Source organism: Salmo salar, chromosome ssa06, assembly GCF_905237065.1.
Source record: "Salmo salar chromosome ssa06, Ssal_v3.1, whole genome shotgun sequence".
Taxonomy (NCBI): Eukaryota; Metazoa; Chordata; class Actinopteri; order Salmoniformes; family Salmonidae; genus Salmo; species Salmo salar.
In genome coordinates, this window is record NC_059447.1 from 20253508 (window position 1) to 20261208 (window position 7701).

A 7701-nucleotide genomic window follows, 5' to 3' on the forward strand; every position below is an offset into this window, starting at 1 on the left:
TGCAATTGAACTCATTAGAACTTCAACAGTTTGTACATTTGCTGTAATTTTCTCATCTGTGTCAGTATAACAGCATGTAAAGAGGATAACACATGGGCAATTATCTGCATTTACAATACTACTGTATCTGAACTGTCTACACACATATATATATATACACACACATAAATACTACTGTCATCTACATATAAATACAGTATTTTTTAGATAAACAGTACATCAAACTGAAGGTTCATAGATCAGGTACAGGGCTTCCGAGTGCTGAACAGAGTGGCCTTGTGCTTGCCACCTGATCCTATTACCTTCATGAAGGAACAAGTTGTTTAATCTGCTCTCCTCCCTTTCCATCAATCCAAGTGGCTAACACTGCAGCCTCTCCTCTGCTAGACATATTACACCTGGCTTCAAATAGTATTTTCTCCTGATAAGGGATTTATATGTTTAAATGTAATGATTAAATAATTCCACCCTGAAACTTAACTATTAGTGATTATTAGTTATGTAGCATGTATAATGAAAGATTAAAGTACTAAACATAAGTCCCATAAGGTTTAGTAGAGACCTGTAATGAAGAGGAATGTATGTGTGTATGTGTGTGCCTAAGAGAATACCGAGAACAATGAAGACTGTGTTTGGCTCGACCTGGCTAGAACTGAGAAACCTATGATAAGACAGGGAGTACTCCTCAATGTTCCTCTAATCTCGGGGGAATGGAACGGACAGCGCTGGGTAGTGATTAACCGTGGTGAGAACTCTGGGGAGGGATACAACTCACCTACTGTTCGTGTGTATGTATATGCGTGGGATATCTACTGTTGGTGTGGAGGTATGTAAGTAGGGAGTGAGTTATAAAATGAATGTCTTTGTATAATGGACATCAGAACGTTCTCTGAATAAACTGTACAAACCTTTTGCATAAGCTGAGTCTTTGCCTAATTATTATTAACCCAGTATTAACCCAAACCTTGGGGATTAGTCAAAGCTTATTGATTGTTAGTTATTATTGATTGAAAATTCTCGTGACATCTCCCCTTAAAATACTTTGAGCATTTGAATGAGACTGCCTGCCTGCCTGCAGTCCATTTGCATTGGTTCCATTGCGCCAGGCATGCTCAATCAAGCACAGATGAAGTATTTGTGACAAACCAGATTTAAACTCAGGTACTATTTGATCGACTCTCCTGACACATCTATCTTCTCAGTGTGTGTGTGTGTGTGTGTTTGTGTGCGTGTGTGTGTGTTTGTGTGTGTATGTTTGTGTGTGTGTGTTTGTGTGCGTGTGCATGTGTGTGTTGCACCTCTCTCTTCTCAGTTTCCCAGCCCCTCCATGTGAATACTGTACCTGTCTAATGTATTCTGTTTCATTCAGCTGCCTCTCCTTTCATCTGGACAGATAAAAGGGCCTGGTCTTAGAGCAGTGTTTAAATCAGCATAGTTAAAGCCACAGGACAACAAAGAGGACCGGGCTCCAGATACATCAACACAAACACAAACTACAAAGACAACAGGGATGGTTAATGAAGGGAGAGAGGGGGACACGTGGCACCTGTCTAATATTAGTGTGGGTGTGCGGGGTGGGTGATGGGGGTCTCTCTGTGTATCTGTGCAATTAGTCTTAATATTTAGAGATTTGTAAATATTTAAACGAACACAACAAACACAGAGAAACTAGATGGAGAAACCCTCACCGTTTTTTGGCAGAAAAAAAATGGATGTATGGTAAGATATATTGCTTGTGCTGCAGTAACTCTTTACACAAAGCTAGGATTAACGAGCTAACAACTTCAGTTCTCTTTGTGCTTGACACACACACACACACACACACACACACACACACACACACACACACACACACACACACACACACACACACACACACACACACACACACACACACACACACACACACACACACACACACACACAACATCATGTCCACTGCATAAATCCTGTCCCTGGCTTCAGACCGTGCAGTATTTAATAAGGATGGCACCCTATTCCCTATATAGTGCTCTACTTTTGACCAGGCCACATAGAGGCATCAAAAGTAGTGCACTATGTAGGGAATAGGGTGCCATTTAGGAGGCAGACAGAGAAACACACCTCCCTGCAGAGGTCATAAAGGAACGGACAGAAGGATGGCTAGAGATTTAATGAGACTGTAGAGGAAGAACCAGACTGCATCCCAAATGGGACTGCATCCCAGCCCTATGGGCCTTGGTCAAAAGTGCACTATATAGGGAATAAGGTGCCATTTAAGACGCACATCCAGAATTGATCCAGGGTTGTCGTTACCTTGTATCCTCTATGACCAATTTACTCTCTCTCTCCTCACTCTTTCTCTTCCCCCTTTCTTTTCTGAGGTCTTGGCCAGGCCAGGCCATCTCAGTGGAACACAGAGTGATGGATGAAGAAGTGTTACTCTACTCAGACCAGGACATCTCAGTGGAACAGAGTGATGGATGAAGGAGCATTATTCTACCCAGGCCAGACCATCGTAGTGGAACACAGAGTGATGGACGAAGGAACATTATTCTACCCAGGGCAGGTCATCTCAATGGAACACAGAGTGATGGATGAAGGAACCCACGGCAGCCATAATGATTAACTCACTCTGGCACTACTCCCCATCTTCCATCCTCTCTTCCTCTGACTCTGTCTGTTCTTACTGCTGATCAACATGCCTGATAAATGGGCAGAGCTGAGAAGGTGGTGGGCCGGTTTTAAACTCTCTCCCTTTCTCTCTCTCCCCTCTTTCTCTTGCTCTCTCTCTCTGTCTCTCTCTGCCCTCTTTCTCTCTGTCTCCCCCTCTCTCTCTCGCTCTCGCTCTCTCTCTCTCTCTCTCTCTCTCACTCTCTCTCACTCTCTCTCTCATAAACAAATGACAAGATAAGGAGTGTCTAACAACACACACATTCATGCATGCACACACACACACACACACACACACACACACACACACACACACACACACACACACCCACCCCCTCCGTTATCTGCGAAGTACCCACAAGGGAAATTCAGGACTTGAACTCTTTGAACCTGTTCTATGACAAAAACCTTTCATCAAAACACAGTCTTTCACTGTAAACCTGCTGAACCCAGCACAAAATATACTTATAGTCATAGTATGTAATGCTTTATGGATTTTGCATCTGGTTAGAATGGAAAAAGTGTTGATCAATAAATTGCGGTGGGACCAGGAGGAGAAATATTGTTGCTGTTGATTCATTATAATTAAAAGTGAAATGCTTAATCAATAAAGAAGGCAATTTATTGTAAAATCAAGATACTGAATAATGTCAAAGTGTGGGTTCATAATGATGCCTTAGAGTCAGAAATGATTGTATATTCATCTTGGCAAATGGGTGTCTGTATATGTTAACGTGTGTGTGTATGCGTGTGCGTCTGTGCTTGCCTCAGTGTTTGTAAATGTGTTCATCTGTTTGTCCATCTGTATATGTGTGTGTATGTGTGTGTATGTGTGTATGTGTGTGTACGTGCAGGTGCTTCTGCATGCTTGCATCTATTGCTTGCGTCTGTGTGTTTGCGTCTGTGTGTTTGCGTCTGTGTGTTTGTTCATGCTCCCACACAGCTATGTGAGTTAATCCGTGTGAGTGTATGTGCGTCAGTACAGTATGTGACTGGATGGAACAAAAAAACTGTTATGAAAGCCACACCTGAAAGGTCACAACCTCCTGGGGTCACGGAGCTAAAGGGTGGAGGGGGGGGACAAGTGATGAGGGTCGCTTTGGGGGTAAGGATCTGACCTCATCCTCCGCATCGCCCTTTACCACTCTCCAGGCAGCTGCCTTTGACCCCCCCCCCCCCCATCTGACCTCCACTTCCCCCTGCCTCTACCCAGCCTCCCCCAGGAACCCAAAACACCTCCCTTGAGGAGGGAAAATGACAGGAACATTGATTTAAGGGACTATTATATTATGTTTGACAAGGATGAAAGGGACATTTAAAGCAGGTTTAAAGGGACATTTGTTCTCCTGCTTCCAGCTGTTGGCCGGTAGATCCTGTGCAACTTCAAAGAGAGGAACAGAGAGAGAGGAAGGAGGAGAAAGGGAGGGAGGAGAGGAGGATGGAGGGATGGAGGGGGAGAGGAGGAGAAGGGGCGTGGGAAGAACAAAGAGAGAACAAACCAGATCACTTGTCACACCCTGACCTGAGAGAGCCTTTTTATGTCTCTATTTAGGTTTGGTCAGGGTGTGATTTGGGTGGGCATTCTATGTCCCCAAAAAAAAAAAAAAAATATGTATGAATTGAAATGTATGTATTCACTACTGTAAGTCGCTCTGGATAAGAGCGTCTGCTAAATGACTAAAATGTAAAATGTAAATGTAATGTGTTTGCATTTCTTTGTTTTGGCCGGGTGTGGTTCTGTTTTTCCGTTGGGGTTTGTGGGTAGTTATTTTCCTGTTTAGTTCTTGATAACCTGACAGAACTGTTGCTAGTTGTTTTTGTTTATTTTGTAAAGTGTTTGTTCTTTCTATTAAAAGTCAAGATGAATACATTCTCCGCTGCACCTTGGTCCCATCCTTTCAACGGCTGTTACATCACTTCCATTTCCTTATGACCTATGACAAAAACCAAGCATCCATCTTTAAACACATGTCCTAAACACCTGTCTTTAAACACCTGTCTTTAAAAACCTGTCTTTAAACAACTGCTATTAAACACCTGTCTTTAAACACCTGTCTTTAAACAACTGTTATTAAACACCTGTCTTTAAACAACTGTTATTAAGCACCTGTCTTTAAACACCTGTCTTTAAAAACCTGTCTTTAAACAACTGTCCTTAAACACCTGTCTTTAAACACCTGTCTTTAACTGTCCTTAAACACCTGTCTTTAAACACCTGTCCTTAAACTCCTGTCTTTAAACATCTGTCCTTAAATGCCTGTACGTCCTCTCATTCCAGTATGATGCACAGGTGATGGAGGAACAATGACAATGACCATATGAGTTGGCAAGACAATGTAAACAGATTTGGGACCAGGCTAAGACAGGGGGTCATGGAGTCGAAGACTAGAGACCAGAGGACAGTAGCCAACAGAAGTCCCCACAATAAGGGATGTTTTTTTCCCTATTCTCTCACTTCATAGCTCCTTCTCTCTTCCTGATTAGTTTTCTGTATCAGGGGACGCAAATGGGGGTATCCTGACAGCCCATCAATCAAAGTCTGAGCTCCAATCTGTGTGACGCTAACACAGGTGTCTGTAATTGTAGTCTATTCAGCATACTCATACATATACACACAGGAGTGTGCAGGCATACACACACAGACACACACTGGCCATGGCAAAAATCTGGCTTATGTATATGTGTGATTTCAGAAATATAACGAGCTCTGACTGGGAAAGTCACAGAAGTCTATCACGACTTCCTCCGAAGTCGGTCCCTCTCCTTGTTCGGGCGACGTTCGGCGGTCGACGTCACCGGTCTTCTAGCCATCGCCGATCCATCTTTCATTTTCCATTTGTTTTGTCTTGTCTTCCCACACACCTGGTTTCAATCCCATCAATTACATGTTGTGTATTTAACCCTCTGTTCTCCACATGTCCTTGTCTGGTATTGTTTATTGTAAGTGCTTGTGCACGTTATGTTCTGCTGTGCGTCGGGTTATGTACCCATTTATATTTGTTCTGTAATCCGGTGGGTTTTTATTATTAAACTGAGCCGTTGGAACAACAGTTTTTGCTCTCCTGCGTCTGACTTCTCTGCCGCCAGTACGCACTCCTTACAAAGTCATAGCTTTAGGACGATGCCTGAGTTTATGACCTGTTATTTCGAGTTGGGTGACTGTTCAAATCGATTTTTCCCAGTTGGATAAAAACAAATTCTGAGTTCCCTGTTGTTTTTTACGCACCATCAGTTACAGCTTCATATGAACCAGAAAGGAACTTCTGTAGCCCCACCCAGTGACCTTTTGTGTTGTTGTTCTGGCTAATGTTAGCTAAGTAGCTAGCATTTGGAATGATGTATTTGGAGTAAACATGAGTGTACTGTAGGCCTACGCATGAATCAATTGAAGAATCACCTGAAGCTTGAATGGGAGATGCAGTAGAGGAATGCTGTGCTGAGGCAGCGGGTTCGTAATGAGGATGACTGGCTACTACTTAGAATATTGTGTGGTGAGCTTTCTGGCACCCTGAGCTGCTGAGGCATCACCCAAGTGGGTGACATACATTGCAAAGGAAAAGTCCAGTGGCTACACAACTCATGCTGGTTCAGCTCTACAAGATCGTCACCGGACTCCTTCATCAACCATCTCCCTGTGCACCTTCCTCTGATCAAGCCTTGAACTGTTCCTCTCCATCTTTGGAAGATGCATGCACTCAAAGACTTGTCCTCTATTGGTTGACCCAGCCAACAATCGCTAGGCTACTCATGATGTATTGCTTGTTTGTTTTCATATTTTGATGTGCTTTCAGAATGTTATGAAAAGCACTATAGAAATGTAATCAATTATTAGTAACAAATTATATCCATTAATTTTGTTTAGTGGAGCAAGAATCTATGAAGAAGGTCAAGAGGCAGACACGTAAGCGTCAATAATAAAGTGATACTAGCACTAGCTCACTACTAACCAGTGAGCAGGTTTATTTGTTCTTTCAATTTATCTAATTGTTGCCATGCAACTGCAACAATATGGCTTAGATGTGAGAGTGCACTTTTTGATGTTGAAATGTTAAAAGTTAAACACACAGCAGCTGTACCTGTATCAAATGCATTTTTTTTTATTACAAACAAGAAACACATCAATGAGGAAACAGAAATCCACTTTGGGCTTAAAAAAAAGGACTTCATCAAAAACAATGAATAGCTACGTACAGCATACATAAAACTACTTCTTAATCCCGGCCTCGAAAATGGCCATAAGGTGTGCCTCCTCGACAGTCCCCTCCTTCTCCCGCCTCCACATCTGGACCCTTCTGGGAGGGAGAGGATGAGATTGGGTGATGGAGTGGCTGTGGTCTCCCGCCATGCTGATTCTGGTGGGGAAGCTTTCAGCATCAAACATACTAGCTACACATAAAGGCCTGTAAAAGGTGTTATGACATTCTCTAGAATACTTACACCTTTCTAACATGTCTACTCTATCTTCACACTTAGATGAACGTTCCGGTGAAGCATAGGAAATAGATGGGAAAGTGTTGTTGCTCTCAGAGAAAAAGGGAAACTTTATTATCCAAGTATAGCACCGCAATACATGTCACGATAACATACAGTAGAGTACTGTGTATTTTTGCTTATGGTTATCCCACTTATTTTCCCCTCATGCAGGCAACAGCTGCCCCTTCAGCTCACACTCCTTCACTTAGATCATGAAAAGACGTAAGACCAAGTACAACATTAACCAAAACATGAGGATAGTAGAACTTTCTGTAGATAGCTAAATACTTTATCAAATTGGAGTGCCAAGGTCAAACAATAATGAGCAGCTTACCATTACTTTCACCACCAGCTACCTCATCCCCATACTGTTATTTATTTTATTTAATTTGCTCCTTTGCACCCCAGTATCTCTACTTGCACATTCATCTTCTGCACATCTATCACTCCAGTGTTTAATTGCCATATTGTAATTATTTTGCCACTATGGCCTACTTATTGACTTACTTCCCTTATCTTACCTCATTTGCACACACTGTATATAGACTTTTTCTATTGTATTATTGACTGTATGTT